Below are 18,917 nucleotides of genomic sequence, written 5' to 3'. Positions count from 1 at the left end.
CCGAGTTCAGTCTCTCTTGTTCACCTATCTCTCTCTCTTGGGCTCCTCTCATCCACAGGCTTGCTCATCCCTCTACTCACACAGTCACCCGTCCCCTCACTCTCATTTATGCTTCATCTGTGAATGGTGGTCCTGGGACAGCCACTGCTGGAGCTCGGGTGAACTTGGGGGCTCCTCCCACTCTATCCCTTCCTGAAGACAGCCCTCGCCACAGCTCCCGAGCCAGCCACCACGTCCCTGCATACTTGAACATCACCTGTGCTACCAGAAGTCACCACAGGTATCAGGGGCCCCTTTTCCTTCCCAAGAGAAGTTCTCCGGCCCCAATCCTCCACCAGCCAGTTGTGATCCAGGAACTGGGAAGCCAGGGTGTGAAATTCTGGTTTTAGGGCAATCATGCTGATCCCAAAGATTATACCAACGATTCAGTCTAAGGCCAGCCCTCAGAGAGCCCCTAGTCTTGTGAAATTATGACACCATTATAATACAATGTGGAATGTTTCGGGGAGAGGCACCTGGCATAATTTGGAGGGGAGGAGCTTGCTAGAGAAATTTTCACCAGAATGGAGTCTTTAAGAATGAATAGGAGGGACCCTGGCAAATAGAGGATGAAGGGTTTTCCTGGCAGAGTGGATTCCATGAGCAAAGGCTCCAGCCAGAAACAACATGCTGTAAGGGGAGAATTGAAACCAATTTGGTTTGCATGAAGCATGAAGTTTAAACAGCAGTAGATGGATAAAATGATACTGAAAGTTCAGCAGGAGCCAGATTGAGTAGAGCCTTGAGTGCCAGGTCAAGAAGGTTGAACTAAACACTGAAGGCCATAGGTAGCCATGGGTGGTACTAGACAGTGGTGGCGCTAATGAGGTATTCATTTCAGAAAGATTCTTCTAGTAGTCCATGTAGAACATCCTTTAGACAGAGCCTCCAGTGAGCCTGCTGGGGTGTTTGTCTGGGTGAAAGAAGTTAAGACCTGAGCTGGGATAGGGATGGAGTATATGTGAGGATCAGTGTGCAAGGTGAATGGGTGTTACTGGGAAGGAAGAGGAGCTGAGCAGATATGCTGGTTGTGACTTGCGTGACGACACAGGTGGGTGGTGGTGCCACTGTGAGAGAAGACGACAGATGATAATGAGTGCAGGACTCTGGTCTGGTCTCAGGCCAGCTCTCAGAGATGACCATCGCTCTCCCTCTTGTCTTGCAGCTTTGGGGCACAACCTGAAGACCCTCACAGTCACCTTCCCCAACTCCACCCTCTGGTATTCATCAAACAGGAGCAATGGCTCAGCCACGTTCAACTACATTGAGAGGGTCCTGCAGAGCCTGGTGAAACCCTGGTCCCAGCAGCTCCTGGTGGGTTAAATCCCATCAAGCCCCTCCCCTAACCCCTGTCCCTCCTGCTCATCCTCCTCCTCCTTCCTCCCCAGCTGGATCCTTGTTCAAGAGGAGCAGCCTGGGTCCCTTCTACTCGAGTTCCAGACTGGTCTCCCTCAGGTGAGACCCTCCCCTGAGCATTTGCCCCTAATGACCAATTTAGTGACCACCCCTCTTTGTCGCCCCACTGTCCTCCCATTTCCTCCTTCCAGTTCTGGCCCCCACCCCCAGAGGTTTCAGGACCTCTCTCTAGAGTCCCCACATCCCTCTCTCCCCAGGCCTGAGAAGGATGGGGCAGCCACCAGTGTGACTCCGTCTGCACCCACCACCCTGATCCCGTGGACCACCATGCCTATGTGCTGGGAGTGGAGAGTCTCCACCTGTCTGCTCTTCCTCTCGGTGGCTCCAGGCTCTGCAGCCCAGAGTTTATCCATCCAGAGAGAGCACCAGCTACATTTCCGCATCATCGTCGGGAACCTCAGCAACCTGGAGCCCACATCCTCGGAGTACACTGCCCTGCTGGGGGACACCCAGGACCATGTGGGGTCTCCCCTCTCCCGTCTAACCTTGTCCTGAGGGTGGCGTCATTCCTCTGTCTGACTTACATCTGTTAAGTGATTGTTTCAACCCTTCACTTTCCCTGCGTGTCTGGGTTCTCTTAGTGTCCAGAGGTGATGTCCTAGCTGCCTTGCCCATTTCTCACATAGGTAAACTGAAGCTCAGAAAGGGGAGTATTGTGCCTAGGTTCACACAGTGAGTTAGAGGCAGAGCCAGGATATGAAGTCAGGTCTCCCTTGCCCCAAGGTCTGTGATCTTTCACTGGCTCCAGTGGTGCCCTGCATCCCCAGGAGACCTCCATCTCACCCACTATCCCTCGCGTTTGTTCTAGGTCACCAAGCTCTACAAGGGCAGCCAGCTGTAAGATATATTCCACTCCTGCCTTTTCACCGACTTGATGTAGGTTGAGGAGATTGGAAGCATTGGCTGAGCTAGTGGCTGATGACTCTGAGCTCAAGTGACACATCCTTGATCTAAATGTCACTGACATGGTGCCCATTCTGCCCCACATCCCTGTCAGCTAATCCTACCATCTCCTTCCATAAGTTTTTGGGGAATGATAAAAGCATTAACATTTGGTGCCACCAACCCCCAGCATCCTCCTCCTCCTCCTCTTCTGGAGACTTTCAACAAATATCAGCAGTCTAACTGTGTTCTCCAGTAGTGGAGCCACTAAGCATATGGGGCAATTAAAATTTTTTATACACCTATTGTGATACGGTTCACATATTGTGTGTGGGGAGGAGTGTATTTTTTAGGTTTTTCTAGATACAATATCTTCTCCTCTGCAAAACAAATAGTTTGACCTCTTCCCTTCCAATCTGGGTTTCTTTTATTCCTTTTTCTTGCCTAATTGCCCTCATTAGAACCTCTAGTACCTGTGATTAACATACGAGATAAGGGAAGACATCATTTTCTTGTCCCTGGTCTTAGGGGGAAATTTTCAGTCTTTCGCCATTGAATATGGTGTTAGCCAATGGGTTTTTTATCGATGCTGTTTATAGGTTGAGAAAGTTTTCTTCTATTTCTAATTTGTTGAGTGTTTACTTTTTTTGACATGGAGGGTGTTGTATTTTGTCAAAATCTTTTCTGTACATGTGGTTGAGATTTCGTGGTATTCGCCCTTATTCTATTAATATGGTGTATTACATAATCAAGTTTTCAGATATAAGCCAACCCTTCAACTAGAGGTGAGAGATTAAGATGTTCTCAAGTCTTTCCTGGGCGTGCCACAGCCCTGAGCCCTTGTGGCCTTCTAGACGCCCGCAAATACACTGGAGCTTTTCAAAGGCCCCTGTGGACATCTCATCCTCCCAATTTTTATTCTAAGATTTGGCTCACCTCTTGCCTGCCTCAGCTGGTATCACTCCCTCAGGCAACTACAATAGAAAACAATTAGCCCTGAATATTTTTAGCAAGTGCCCTGGGGACAGACTTTCCTCCCTGGGCAAGCTCTGAGTCAAGTAACTAGAAGCCCTGAACATGGGGCTTTTTCAGGGAGCTGCCAGGCAGGTCAGCTAGTGACAGTTCGGTGGGGATGGGTCTTTTGAAAGCTCCAAACCCATTATGGCTGCTGGGCTGCTGGATGTCTCAGCACTATAGTTCTGAGAATGATGGTTTTCAAAGTTATGCAGGATATTGTGAGAGCAGGATGGGATAGTGCAAGTTATAGTGGCACAAAGTCGGTTTCCTTTATCAAGATTCCACCATGTTTCTTCACTAAACCCTCCTCAGATTCTTGCAAGCCGTTGATTAATTTCTAGACTTCTGAAAAGTTTACTTTGACCATTTTTACCAGCGTTCTCATTGTTTTTTTGCATTTCCAGAAGTCCTTACTCCAAAGTTTCAAAAATGTTCTCCCTGTGGTTATTTATTTATAAATTAATTACTGTAAATGAAATTATGTGAGAAATTCAGTTCCGCACTCACACACACTAACCAGATTTTAAGTGCTTGATAACAACATGGGCCTAATAATGAGTGTATATGGTAGTGCAGACAAATGTTTACATTATTGCAGAAAGTTCTCTTGGACAGGACCCTGAAGCAGGGAATCTAGAATCAGGGTAGAATTCCAGACACCCTTGTTCATCCCTCGTGCCCTTCCAGGTCTGTCCCCCACAGTAACCACCCTGGAGCAGACTCCTTGTGTACCTTGCCACCTTGGCACAGAGACTGGACAGAGTTGCCATCTATGAGGAAATCCTGTGGCTGACCCAGAATGGACACAGCTGCAGAACTTGATCCTGGACAGGAAGAGTATCCTTGGGGATGATACGGCTCCCTGGTCATTGGGAAAGAAAGTGAGGCCATTCCGGGGACTCTGGATGCCTGGGGCTGAGAGAGCATTGACCTTTCTCAGGCTGGCAGGAGGTGGCGTCGTCCCCTAGTCTTTACCCACCATTGAGAGAGAGAAAAGGAAACCAGTGTAATATAGGAGGCCCTCACCTTCTCCTAGACAGCTCTGTGACCTAAAGCTAGTCACCTCCCCTCTCTGGACTTTTGTTTCCTTATCTCTCCACTGACAACAACTGGGCCAGATGGTCAGTGAGGGCCTCCAGCTGTGTGTGAAGGAGACTCACAGGTTTGGGGGTGGATGTAGTTTCTGATCCACAGGCTATAGTTTGCCAAGTCCCGCTCTAGATGATCACCGATGCGCTAGAACTTTCTGCAGTGATGGAATGTTCTATATCTGTGCTCTCCAGTGCATAGCCACATGTGGCTGTTGAGTACTTGAAGGATGGTGTTGTGACTGTTCTTTATTGTTACTGATTTTTAATGTTACTGAGATACTAGATTTTTTATTTTGTTTAACTAAAATTAATTTTAATTCAAAAAAATACTTATTGCTGTTCCATATCAGACAGCACACTTCTAAGAGGTTGTTTGGGTAGAGCTACAAGTAAGGGAACCTACACCACTCCCCCCATGCCCACTGGGAGCTGTGTGTTCTACCCTCCTGGATTTTATCTTGTAGCGGGGAATAACAAGAATAGAGAATTGAAACATCAATTATTTGATGTGAACAAACTCATACTTGCAGGCGGAATTCAGGGAAGACTTCCTGCAGGAAATTACATTGTAGGTTAATCTTAGAAAATGAATATTAAGCAAATAGATAAAGGAGAAGGGGATGATGTGTTTCTAGGCACGGAAGAACACATTTGAGTGGGATTTTACAAATTTAGAGAGATCCCATAGGCTTGCCAAGTGTGATGACCCATTCTGCCCCCGGCTGTCATAAGAAAGTCCAGCCCAAATTCAGTTCTCTGTGCCCAGAGGTATGAATTTGTTTTAATTTATTACTCTTTTGTTCTGTAGTAATGGTCTTGTATTTTGTAGCAAAGTATGCTCACTTTTTAGAGATGGAAACTAAAATGGGGTGAAACATCATGATGTCTACTTGACTTTAATATTTCATTGAAAACATGGGATGAATCAAGGGTGGCAAGTGTTAATAATTTATTCATTGATGCAATATTGTTTTAATTAGATAGAATATACATTGTTAAATCTAGATGATGGATGTTTATGAGACTGTTCCCTTTATTTTTCTGTGTCTAAAAAGTTTTATTAAAAAGAGTGAAACACACTCACATGCATCCTCCATTTCATTCTCTTCCAGAATGTTCTTCCAACAGAGGTGATCCCTTGACTGAGAAGCCTGGTAAACCTGCAGGAAGCCCCACCCCATGGAAGGGGGCGAGTATCTTGATGCTGTGCCTCATCGAAGAGAACCTTGCGCACAGGGTCTTGGATGATGAGGAAAGTTGGCTAACCCTCGTCAAGGACGCTTGAGGCACAGTGGGGTCACCAGGAGCCCTGGGCCGATGACAGGACGTGGCTCATCCCACCACATGTCTCCCCAGACCTCCCCTTCTGGGCCCTCATCCTCATCAGCTTGGCGGGACTCCTGGTGCTCATAACAGGCCTGATCTGCTGTGTCTTGTTAAGACATGACGTGTTGCTTGTCTTTTTACTATTGGGTTGTAAGAGCTCTTTATATAATATAAATACACTTCCTTTTCTAGGGATATGTTTTGCAGATGTTTTCTTCCAGTCTGTGCGTGGCTTGCCTTCTCCTTCACCCCATGAGTAATTGGGGAAATGTAAGTGACAGTCATCATGAGATTCCACCACACTTAAGCGTGGCTAAAATTAAAAAGACTGACTATAGCAAGTGTTGTTGAAGATGTCAAGTCACTGAAACTCTCATCGAGTGCTGGTGAAAAATAGCTTGGATGCATCTTTAAAAATTACATACATCTACCCAGCCATTCCTCTCCTAGGAATCCATCCAAAGGAAATAAACACATATGTCTATACATAGACTTGTACACACATGTTGATAACAACCTATTTATAGTAGATAAAAATGGAAAACAACCCAAATGTCCATCTACTGGTGAATGGATACACAAAGTGTGGTATATCCCCACAGTGGGATACTATACAACCATAAAGAGGAATGAATTATTTTTTTTCTTTTTTAATTATTCTATTGAAATTATAAAGGGTTTTAACATTGTGTAATTTCAGGTGTTCATTATTATTTGTGAATTTCTGTATAGACTGCATCGTGCTTACCAGCGGTAGGCTAACTTTTATCATCACCATGCATATGTGCCCCTTTAACTCTTTCACTCAACACCCAGCCCCCTTCCCCTCTGGTACCCACTAATCTGTTCTCTTTATCACTGGATATGTTTATCTTCTACATATGAGTGAAATAATGCTATTTGTCTTTGTCTGGCTTATTTCGTTTATCATCATGCCCTCAAGGTCCATCCAGGTTGTTGCAAACAGGACGATCTTGTCGTTTTTTTTCTGGCTGAGTAATATTCCATTGTATATAATACATACCACATCTTCTTTATCTGTTCATCTGTAGCAGGGTACTTGGATTGCTTCCATGTCTTGGCTATTGTGAATAATGCCGCAGTAAACACAGGGGTGCATAAATCTCTTTGAAATGTTGATTTCAGTTTCTTTGGATAAATACCCAGTAGTGGGATAGCTGGAAGGTATGGTATTTCTATTTTTAATTTTTTGAGAAATATCCATACTGTTTTCCCTGGTGGCTGCACCAGTTTGCATTCCCACCAGCAGTGTGTGAGGGTGACCTTTTCTCCTTATCCTCTCCAACATTTGTTATTTTTTGTCTTGGGAGTTATAGTCATTCTGACAGGTTTAAGGTGATCTCTCATTGTAGTTTTGATTTGAATATCCCTAATAGTGAGTGATGTTATACATCTTTTCATGTGCCTGATGGGCTTCTGTATATCTTCTTTGGAAAAATGTCTGTTCATATCCTCTGCCCATTTTTAGATTGGATTATCTGGTTTTTTGTTGTTGGGTTGTATGAGTTGTTTATATATTTTGGAGATTAACACCTTGTCAGATATATGATTTGCAAATATTTTCTCCCAGTTGGTGGGTTGTATTTTCGGTTTTTTTTTTTTTTGTGAGGAAGATCAGCCCTGAGCTAACATCTGTGCTAATCCTTCTCTTTTTTTCTGAGGAAGACCGGCTCTGACCTAACATCTATTGCCAACCCTCCTCCTTTTTTTTTTTCCCTAAAGTCCCAGTTGATAGTTATATGTCATAGTTGCACATCCTTCTAGTTGCTGTATGGGGTACACGGCCTCAGCATGGCCGGACAAGCGATGCGTCTGTGCGCGTCCGGGATCCGAACCTGGGCCGCCAGTAGAGGTTCGCGAGCACTTAACCACTAAGCCACGGGGCCGGCCCTGTCTTTTCATTTTCTTCATCATTTCCTTTGCCTTGCAGAAGCCTTTTAGTCTCATGCAGTCTGATTTGTATATTTTTTATTTTCTTTCCCTTGCCTGAGTAGACATGGTATTGGAAAAAATGCTGCTAAGACCGATGTCAAAGACTGCACTGCGTATATTTTCTTCTAGGAGTTTTATGCTTTCAAGTGTTAGAGTCAATTCTTTTATCCATTTCGAGTTAATTTTTGTGTATGGTGGAAGATAATGATCTACTTTCATTCTTTTGCATGTGGCTGTCCAGTTTTCCCAACAGCATTTATTGAAGAGATTTTCCTTTCTCCATTGATGATCTTGGCTCCTTTGTCAGAGATTAACTGACCACAGATGTGTGGTTTTCTTTCTGGGCTTTCAGTTATGTTCCATTGATCTATGAGTCTGCTTTTGTGCCAGCACCATGCCATTTTGATTAGTATAGTTGTGTAATATATTTTCAAGTTAGCATTGTGATGCCTCCTGCTTTGATCTTTCTTCTCAGGATTGCTTTGCCTGTTCAAGGTCTTTTGTTATTCCATATACATTTTAGGATTCTGTGTTCTATTTCTATGAAGAATGTCATTGGGATTCTGATTGGGATTGCATTGAATCTGTAGATTACTTTAGGTAATATGGACATTTTAACTGTGTTTATTCTTCCAATCCATGTGCATGGAATATCTTCCCATTACTTCAGGTCATCCCTGATTTCTTTCAATCATGTCTTATAGTTTTCATTGTATAGGTCTTTAACTCTTTGGTTAAATTTACCCCTAGACTCTTTTTTCTTTTTGTGGCAATTGTAAATGGGATTGTATTCTTGAGTTCTCTTTCTGTTAGTTCATTATTAGAGTATATAAATGCAACTGCTTTTTGTAAGTTGATTTTGTACACTGCAAATTTGTTGTAGTTGTTGGTTATTTCTAATAGTTTTCTGATGGATTCTTTAGGGTTTTCTATATTTACAATCATGTTATCTGCAAACAGCAAGAGTTTCATTTCTTCCTTTCCAATTTGGATTCCTTTTATTTCTTTTTACAGCCTAATTGTTCTTGCAAAATCCTCCAGTACTATGTTGAATGGGAGTGGCAAAAGTGGGCAACTTTGTCTTCTTCCTGTTCTCAGAGGAATGGCTTTAAGTTTTTCACCATTAAGTATGATGTTGGCTGTGGCTTTGTGATATATGGCCTTTATTGTGTTGAGGTAGGTTCCTTCTATACCCATTTTATTGAGAGTTATTATCATAAATGGATGTTGGAGCTTGTCAAATCCTTTCTCAGCATCTGTGGAGAGGATCATGTGTTTTTTATTCCCTATTTTGTTAATGTGGTGTATCACATTGATTGATTTGCAGATGTTGAACCATCCCTGCATCCCTGGTATAAATTCCACTTGATCATGGTATATGATCCTTTTAATATATTGCTGTGTTTGATTTGCTGATATTTAGTTGAGGATTTTTGCATCTGTGTTCATCAGCGATATTGGCCTGTAATATTCCTTCTTTGTGCTATCCTTGTCTGTCATGGTGATGTTGGCCTCATAGAATGAATTAGGAAGTGTTCCATCTTCTTCAACTGTTTGAAATAGTTTGAGAAGCATAGGTATTAAATCTTGTTTGAATATTTGGTAGACTTCTCCAGAAAAGACATCTGGTCCTGGACTTTTGTTATTTGGGAGTTTTTTTATAACCATTTCGTTCCCTTTACATGTGATTGGTCTGTTCATTTTCTCTATTTCTTCTTGCTTAAGTTTTTGGAGGTTGTGTGAATCTAAGAATTTATCTATTTCTTTTAGGTTATCCAGTTTGGTGGCATAAGTTGTTCAGTGTATTCTCTTATTGTCCTTTGAATTTCTGTGGTATCTGTTGTAATTTCTCCTCTTTCATTTCTAATTTTATGTCTTGGAGCTTTCTCTCTTTTTTTCTTAGTGAGTCTGGCTAAGGGTCTGTCAATTTTGTTTCAGTCTTCTCAAAGAACCAGCTCTTTCTTTCCTTGATCCTTTCTACTGTTTTTTTAGTCTCTATTTTATTTATTTCTGCTCTAATTTTTATTATTTCCCTCATTCTGCTGACTTTGGGCTTCATTTGTTCTTCATTTTCTGGTTCTATTAGGTGTAGTTTAAGGTTACTTATTTGGTATTTTTCTTGTTTGTTGAGGTGTGCTTGTATTGCTATGAATTTCCTTCTTAGAACTGCTTTTGCTGCATCCCATAAGAGTTGTTTTGTTGTATTTTCATTTGTCTTCAGGTATTTTTTGATTTCTCCTTTGATTTGTTCATTGATCCAATGGTTCTTCAGTCTTGTGTTCTTTAGTCTCCACATATTTGTGACTTTCCCATCTTTTTTCTTGTAGTTGATTTCAAGTGTCATAGCATTGTGGTCAGAAAAGAAGCTTGATGTGATTTCAATCTTAAATTTATTCAGGCTTGCCTTGTTTCACAACATATGGTCTATCTTTGAGAATGTTCCATGTACACTTAAGAAGAATGTGTATTCTGCTGTTTTGGGAGGGTATGCTCTATGTATATCGATTAAGTTCATCTGATCATATGTTTCATTTAATTCCACTATTGACTTGTTGCCTTTCTCTGCATGATCTATCCATGGATGTAAGTGGGGTGTTCAGGTCCCCTGCTATTATTGTGTTGCTGTTAATTTCTCCCTTTGGGTCTATTAAGGGTTGCTTTATATTCGTTTCTGCTGCTGTGTTAGGTGCATATATTTTTATAAGTATTATGTCCTCTTGGTGGAAAGTCCCCTTTGTCATTATATACTGCCCCTCTTTGTCTCTCATAGTCTTTTTTATCTTGATGTATGCTTTGTCTGATATAAGTATGGCAACACCTACTTTCTTTTATTTTGCCATTTGCCATCTCTTCATTCTGAGAGTGTTTGTTTTTAGAGCTGAGATGTGTTTTCTGGAGGCAGCATATTGTTGGGTCTTGTTTTCTAATCCACCCCACCACTCTCTGTCTGTTGATTAGAGAATTCAATCGATTTACATTTAGAGTGATTATTGATACTTGAGTGCTTAATCCCACCTAATCTATATTTTCATTGTTTCTCTTCCATTGTGTTTCTGACTACCATTTCACTTTGGGGTTTTTCATGGATGTTGTCTCTTTTTTTTATGATCTATGGCTCTGCTCTGATTTTTTGTTTGGTGGTTACTGTGGGGTTTGTATGAAGAACTCATAGATGAGGTAGTCCATCTTCTGATAGCCTCTTATCTCCATTAGCCTAAGCAGGTTCCATCCCTTTCCTCTTCTCCTTCTGAGTTATTGTTGTCACAAGTTATTCATTTTTGTGTTGTGAGTTTGTGACTAAGTTGAAGTGTTTATAGTTACATTTGATGCTTTCCTTCCATTCTTCTTTTAAGTTATAATTAAGTATTTGCTACCCTGTTGTGAAACAGAGCTGTAGCTTTCTGATTTTGTCTGTCTATTTATCTTTTTGCTCAAAGCTTTGTAGACATTTGCCTTCTTTTTATTTCGGGTATGAGGACGCTCTTGATCATTGCTTGTATGGGAGATCTAGTGGCGTTGAACTCCCTCAGCCTTTGTTTATCTGGGAAAACTGTTATTTCTCCATTGTATCATAAGGATCATTTCACTGGATAGAGTATTCTTGGCTGAAAGTTTTTGTCTTTCAGTATTTTTAATATATCATTCCATTCTTTCCTTGCCTGTAAAGTTTCTGCCAAGAAATATGCTGAAAGCCTGATAGATGTTCCTTTGTAGGTTATTTTCTTCTATCTTGCTTCCCTTAATAGATTTTTGTCATTGGCTTTTGCCAATTTTACTATTATATGCCTTGGAGAAGGTTTTTTAGCGTTGATGTTATTAGTCGTTCTGTTGGCTTCATGTATTTGTAAGTCCGGTTCTTCCTCAGGTTTGGGAAGTTCTAAGCTATTATTTCTTTGAACAAGCTCTCTGCTCCTTTCTGCCTCTCTTCTACCTCTGGAATACGTATAATTCTTATGTTGCTTTTATAATTGAGTTGTACATTTCTACAAGAATTCGTTCCTTTTTTAAAAATCAGAGTTCTCTCTCCTCGTCCACTGGAAGCATTTCTATATTTCTATCCTCTAAATCACTAATTCTTTCACCCATAATATCAGCTCTATTTTTTAAGGATTCTAGATTCTTTATTATCTTTTTAATTATGTTCTTCATATCCAGATTTTCTGCTTGTGTTTTTTAATAGCTTCAGTCTCTTTGATGAATTATTCCTTTTCCTCATTAATTTTATTCTTGAGTTCATCGAACTCTCTGAACATTCTTGTAACTTGGTGAGTTTATTTATGACAGTTATTTTGAACTCTGTCACTTAGATTGTAAATTTCTGTGACTTCAAGTTTCGTTTCTGGAGATTTGTCGTTTCCTTCTGCCCTGAATTTTACTGTAGTTTCTTATGGTTTTTGATGAACTAATCTTTTGCCTGTGTATTTGTGGTAGTATCAGGTCGCAGATTCCACCTGCTACCGCTGTGGGGAAACATGAGCTGTGTTTCTGATCCCACCCCATATGCTGGAAGTTGTGTGGGTACAGTGGGTGTTTCCACTCGCTGGGAAAGCATTCCCACTGGGCTCAGAGCTGCCGCCACACGGAGGCACGTGCACAGTTGTGAGACTGCAACACTACTATGGGTATTTGCGCCACCTGGGAAACCATTTGCATGTGCGTGTATATCTGCTGCTGCCTTTTCTTATGTTCATGCCAGCCTCTGTGTTTGGTGTGTGAGGCTTCTTCATGGCTTCAGAGCATTGGCCAATCATTGGGACTGCAGTGGCACGGTGCGTTTTCCACCCATTCAGGAAAACATTCATGTGAGCTTCCAGGGCCCCCGCCAACCCCTCCCAGAGTTGCACCAAGTCGCATTCCTAATTTGGGGATGCAGCATTACTATTGGCTCTCACACCAACATGGGAAGTGCTTGGGTGTGTGCACAGTGCTGCCAGGGAAGTGTTGGGGATAGGAATGAATTCATAGTACAGACAATGACAAGCATAAATGTCAAAATATTTATGCTGAGTGAAAAAAGACAGTAAAAAATGAGTACATAGTATATGATCCCATTTATAAACATTTTAGTAAAATCTATAGGGACATATACCAGATCACTCGTTGCCTGGGAATGAGAATGTGTTTGCAAACGGCAGGGAAGGAGGAAAGAAAATGAGCATTAGTAAATTTGGGGAAGATAGTGTTCCTTTTCTTGATTGTGGTGATGGTTCAATAAGTTATAATCAAGAGGTATCAAATTGATCACTTTAAATGTTTGCAGTTTTCTGTATGTCGTTAATACCTCAATTAAGCTAGAAAATGTAGGAGAAAGAGAGGGAGAGAGAGCCTAACGAGGGAAAAGAGAAGGAAAATAAGGACTGAGGGTGAAAATAAAGTGGAAAAAAAAAGAGGGAGACACAGGAGGCATCGAGTCTCTGTGGCTTTGGCATCTCCTTCCCCTGGAGTCTCCCATACTGGCCAGCTGACTGGACCATTCTGATGTGCTCTCCTCACCTCACAAGTCACTGTCTGCCAGTGGAAGAAGCAGGGCGATAATGAGGTCCAGTGACGATGCCTGGGCTATTACCTGCCTCAGGGCGACCTACGGAAGCTGTGATGACTAGATATGACTAGAACTGAGGTCCCTTTTTCCCAGCTGGGGTCCAGAGGAGCTTGACTGGAACAGAAAGAAACCACATTGGATGGACACAGGCTCCGAGCCTTTCTAGACTTGGCCCCTGACTGGCTCACAGTGGACTAAGCTGAACGGTTTCACCTTCCTTATGTCCTGAAAGTGACTGCAACTTCTGTCCTGTGGTGTCACAGCAGTTCATCCCTCAGGGACACCAGAATTGGTGAAACCAGCACAGACGTTGCCATCATGTAAAATCGAATCCAGACTTCAGTGCAAGGTTTCCCTTCTTAGGAAACTTTGGAACATCCCTCCCCTTGACTCTGTGCAGCCATCACACCCCTCTCGGTTCCTCCATATTCCTCCCCCACTGAAGACCTGGCAGTCTCAGGTTCCCCATTTCTGCTTCATTCTCTGAAGCTCAGATTCACCAGGACTTCCAGATCAATCTCTCTCGATGGCTCCTCTCCCCACTCATGTGTCCTCCATGGCGGGAAACAGGCCAAGATGGGAGGAGTGGGTGAGATATGACACTGCATTCACCTTGGGCCTTGGGAGCTGAAATGACTAGGTGTCTGGGAAGCCTGAATACCAGAGAAAAACCAAGGCTCTGGGAAGAGAGTATTTGCTCAGGATGTAAAAGTGAATAATACTCAGCGGGAGAAATCTAAGGGAAAATAAAGAGTCTTTTTTCATCTTTCTCTGTACAAAGTCCAACTAGTCTCACAGCAGCAGCTCCCCAACAAGCAGCCCAGAGCATCCCAGGCATGAGGCAGGCTGCGCTGCTCTGCAGTGTGTCTGTGGGAACAGATTACATTATCTGTACACACTGTGCAGACGACCACAGCTGAAGATACTCAAGGGCTGAGATTTAAAGTCACAGTCATGGTACTCTCTCAGAATTTTTGTGTATGAGCTTCACATTCTCAATCTGAAACAGTGATTCTCCGAAAATGCACACTATGAAGATTCTAATGATTAATAATATTAATATATTATTATTATACATTGCATACATTATACCTTATATACTGTACATTATAATTATAAATTAATGTATAATAATTATTATACATTAATATATTATTATATATTGATTATTATAATATCATTATAATGATTGATAATAGTTATCATTATTGACTAATTTCTTCTAAGCAACATGACTGTAAATCTCTGCATGTATTATCTCAGTTACAGTCACAATTTTAAGGATTTATTCCCATTTTAAGCTAAAGATGTGGAGGCTCAGAAATATAAAATAACTTGAAAAAGAAGGAAAAAAATTACTACAAACCTAAATTAAACACCTATTCAAACTATGTGTCAAAGAAAGAAAGACGTTTTCTGACTTACAAACAGACTTAAAGTTGACCTCCCACAGGCCTACAGTGAAAGAACCGGTAAAGAATGTACATTAGGAAGGAGAAATGTGAACCCAGGAAAACATAACAGGAGTCATGAGGGAAGGAAAACACCGTTTGTCTAATTTAGTATTATTTTAAAACAAGACATTAAAAACATTCAAACGAAAATTCCAGATGATTACCACATGGAAGAATAGAGGAGAGAAAATTTAGCTAAAAGATAACTCATTTTTTAGGGAAGATATAAATATTAAGATACTCTATTATTGTTTAACACATTGCTCTCAGGAACTGATAAATCTGTGGGACAAAAGTAAGTAATGATAAAGAGGATTTGAAGAGTGCAACATACTCGATCAGGCAAATAGGCAAATCCCAACACACTGGCTTATTGTGAGACTTGTGATGCTGAAAACAGTCGTTCTCCTGACAACATGATACCACAATGACATATCAGATTTTATGAATCAAATTTCTAACACATATAAATTTAAAAAAGGGACAATCCAGTATTTCATTATATGCAACTGTGATTCCACATGCAACAAATACCGGAAAAATAGAGACCCAGAAGTAGGTGTCTTTTTTGAGAAGACAGATAAAACAGCTCTTTAGTGAAATATTATGTTGGAATCTATTGCAATATTACACAAAAAGGACAATCCATTTGGACTAGGTATGTTTTCTCTGTGACTGTGAGGACAAAACTCTAAGGAATCCCCTGATTGTGGTAACTCTTGGTCTTAAAATACAAATAGATAACACTCAGTAAAGGAAAATGAGAGAACAAAATGAGAAGGAAAGATCTCCTTTCTCTCCTCACCTGAAACCCAATCTCTCACCTCAGAAGGATCACTGTCTGTATCTTCTCTGTCATGCAAAGGAGTCAAAGAAAAGAAAATTATTGGTATATATTAAAGTTTCAAGAGGTCAAAGCAAGAAGACATCAGGACCCTTGCAGAGGCATTAATGTAGTGTGAGCTCCATGTCATCTGCGCCGTCTTCTGTTTTCTTCATCGTGTTTGTCGGGATGTGCTTCTTGGCCGCTCACTCACCCTGCCTCGCTAGCGAGGGTGTCTGCATCAGTGCTACCGCCAGTCTGTCTCTTGCCGTCTTCACTTTCCCTTCCTGTTTCCTGATATCTTCCTCAGTCACCAGAAGACGATTGCAAAGGAGCTGTGGGATGACAGACCAGGTCCTGGGATCATATCTGCCGAATCTGAAGACCAGGCAGGAGTGGGCATGGGACTGGAGTTCAGAACACCTGCGAACTCACCTGGCAGGGATACACCTGTGCTACTAGGTGTAAGGTTGGGCAGGCTTAGGCAAGGTCCAAAGCACTTAACAGTTCTCCTGTACTCTGGAGGCCTGGAGACCTTGCAGTCTCTTCTGCCAGCAGAGTTGTTGGGGCTGCTCCAAGGTTTCCTCCCTTTGCTGACATCTGACCTCATTGCCAGGATAGGATGTGATTCTAGTAACTGCCCTCTTGAATATGTAACTGGACATTCTCATAGGGATGGAGATGCTCAAACCAGGTTTTGGGTTAGATTGCTTTCCACAATCATTTCACTTCCTCTGTGATGATTGGACCATCATACTTCTTTTCCTCTTACCCTATAAAAATAAATTGTGAAAGTGGATCAGAGTTGTAAATGAAGCCTGCTTTCCCAGGACAATTATGTCAGATGCCTTGTACTTCTACCCTCCCTCTCTCCCTGTGGAGATTAATCTGACCTGTGTCCTGGGACATCATCAAAGAGATTTGGGTCAAGAAAAGAAACCATGAGGTCAAAACTCAGGACTACGGCAGGTCATTTCTTCCCCCCCATGTTGTTAGACACTTATGTGTATGACTTTATTCTCTTTTTGTCCTTGTCACTCTTAACAACAAAATCCTTGGAGCTCCCTGTCAGGACACACGGTACCCAGTCTTTTTCTAAATCCCAAATCATACCATTCTTCTGTACTATATGACTATTCATTTGATTAACCCATTGACCAGTTAGTGTTCATAGCTCCATTAGAGCTTAAATCAGTAGTGAAATTATCATCCACCCCACTCCTAGTGACTCTTATTTGACAACTGTGAACATTAAATCTCAGTGCAGAGAATGTATGTCTGAAAAAACTCAACTTACAAATGGAGATTGTACTGTAAGTGGGAAGTACACACTGGACTTATGAAACTCAGGAAAAAAATGCAAACTCTCATTATTAAAATTTGCATAGACTGCACCCACATTGATAATATCTTGGTTATAGTGGGTTAAAATATACTATTAAAATTAGTTTCACCTGTTTATTTTCATTTTTTAAAATGTGACTACTAAAAAATATTTAAATTCCATAATATAGAGTGCTTAATTTTACTATTGGACAGTGCTGGTGAAGCCATCAGTCAAAAGAAAGTCCAGAGAAAGTGATTAGGGAAATTTTTTCTCTAGAAAAGGAGTCTACAATGGCCCACGCTGCCAGAATCAGCAAAAAGTCTCATACACACACGCACACACACACACACTAACAGAATGAAACAAACATTTTCCTAGAGTCCCACCACTTCTCACATGGTATGAGGTTGCATTCTTACTTAGTCCTAATTGGACTAATCTCAAGAAAGAAGGCAGAAGTCTAGGTAAATTACCAGTTAGGAAGATCTAAAACCAGAGACTAAAGCTCAAGATATGTGGTGAATTTCCTGTTGTGGCTTTTATTATTAAATCAATATGTTAGGGAGACTTTTCCAAGGAGGGTTGTTTTAAAATTCACTTTTTCTTTACTATGTAAAAATAGACAGGATATGTAAAGAATAATTACTCTAGCCAATCAATGAAAAGGAGATGATAGATCACGAATACACTTATTATAAGTCAATACTGGATTAGAGAGTCAGGGAACAGCTGACATTGGGTTGATTTGGCCTTAATTAAGCTGATCCTGATTTCATGATCGTCAGATTGATTGTATTATGCTAGAAGCTATGAAACTTCCCAGCCCCCCTACTATTTAACCACCAAGGCCCACCAACCGGACCAGTCCTTGCTGACACATCCCCTGCCTCCATCCCTTCTGACAACACCTGGAGGATTTTCCCCAAATCCCACTCTGTCCCTGTACTCTCATACCTGCCCCAGGGCCAGGGAATCATTTTCTCCAAGGCTCAGGCTCTGCGTGTGCCCAGCTCTGGGGATGGCACTTCTCCCTCGAGTGAAGACAAGGATCAGAGCGCAGACCCTGTGAGCTGCAGCAATTGGACAAAGACTGGGGTTTGCTGACAGAAAAGAACTTTTAGTGGGCATGGTTACCAGAGTCCAAGAAACCCCAGTCATTCCTCCAGGGACTGTGATGCAAGACAGAGCAGGAATGTCTGTGTGTGCTTCGGCTTGGGAATGCCTGTAGGTTGACATAGATGACATTGGTAATGCATTCGCCAATGTTGTTCACTCATTTATTCATCGTATGTCATGGAGTGCTTTCTACATATGTCCAGGCAACAGTCTCACACTCTGGGGCTCACAGGCAGTGTCAGAAGAGTTTCTAAATTTTATTTCTAATATATAAGTACAGCACTGTTAATACACTAGGTGTTCCAAGCATTTTTCAAACATTAACTCCTTTAATACTCTCCATAAACCTACAAAATAGGTATGCTGATCATTATTGCCAACTGAGATATGAAGAAACTGAGGCACCAATTAGGTAAATAACTCGGTCAATACAAATATCTAATAAGGGATTGAGCTGAAATTTGGACGTGAGGAGTTAGCTCCATACTCTGTGCTCTTAACCATGACATTTACTCTCTAAAGACTTCACATCATGAAAAAATTTGATCAGTTATTCATTTTCTTGGTGCACGGAGTAGCCACACTATTTTATCTGTGTCTGAAAAATAGAATACGTGCATAGAAACTACTGCACATACACACTCAAATTACATCTACCAATGTTCCCAGTCCCTGAAAATTAATACAGAGAACATTTCAGAATATTTCTTGCCCAGGTTGGGAGGACTCTGAGGAAATCTCAGTGTTACTGTAAGAAGCTGAGGCCAGGCTGGGTGTGGGTCTCAGGGGAAAGGTGTCCTCAGGAGTCACGATTGAATGACAACATTGATGGGAGTGACTCAGCAGTGACTGAATTCAGGATCTGGTGGTGTTTAACCTGGTGCTTATCTTCTGGCTGTGGGTTTATGGTGATGCAGCACAGGGAGAGGGG

At 41.6% G+C, this 18,917-nt stretch overlaps 1 long non-coding RNA gene across 1 annotated transcript; it reads left to right on the top strand.

Moving 5' to 3' along the window:
- The first annotated feature begins 200 nt into the window (after positions 1 to 200).
- On the top strand, positions 201 to 1,489 carry LOC131401771 (uncharacterized). Its single transcript, XR_009217952.1, has 3 exons — positions 201 to 280; positions 1,205 to 1,326; positions 1,428 to 1,489. It is a non-coding gene; the product is annotated as an uncharacterized LOC131401771 (long non-coding RNA).
- Positions 1,490 to 18,917: the final 17,428 nt, after the last annotated feature.

Source organism: Diceros bicornis, assembly GCF_020826845.1.
Source record: "Diceros bicornis minor isolate mBicDic1 chromosome 13 unlocalized genomic scaffold, mDicBic1.mat.cur SUPER_13_unloc_1, whole genome shotgun sequence".
NCBI classification, from domain to species: domain Eukaryota; kingdom Metazoa; phylum Chordata; class Mammalia; order Perissodactyla; family Rhinocerotidae; genus Diceros; species Diceros bicornis.
Note: the sequence above shows the minus strand (reverse complement) of the source record. Positions and strands in the feature narration are given on the sequence as shown.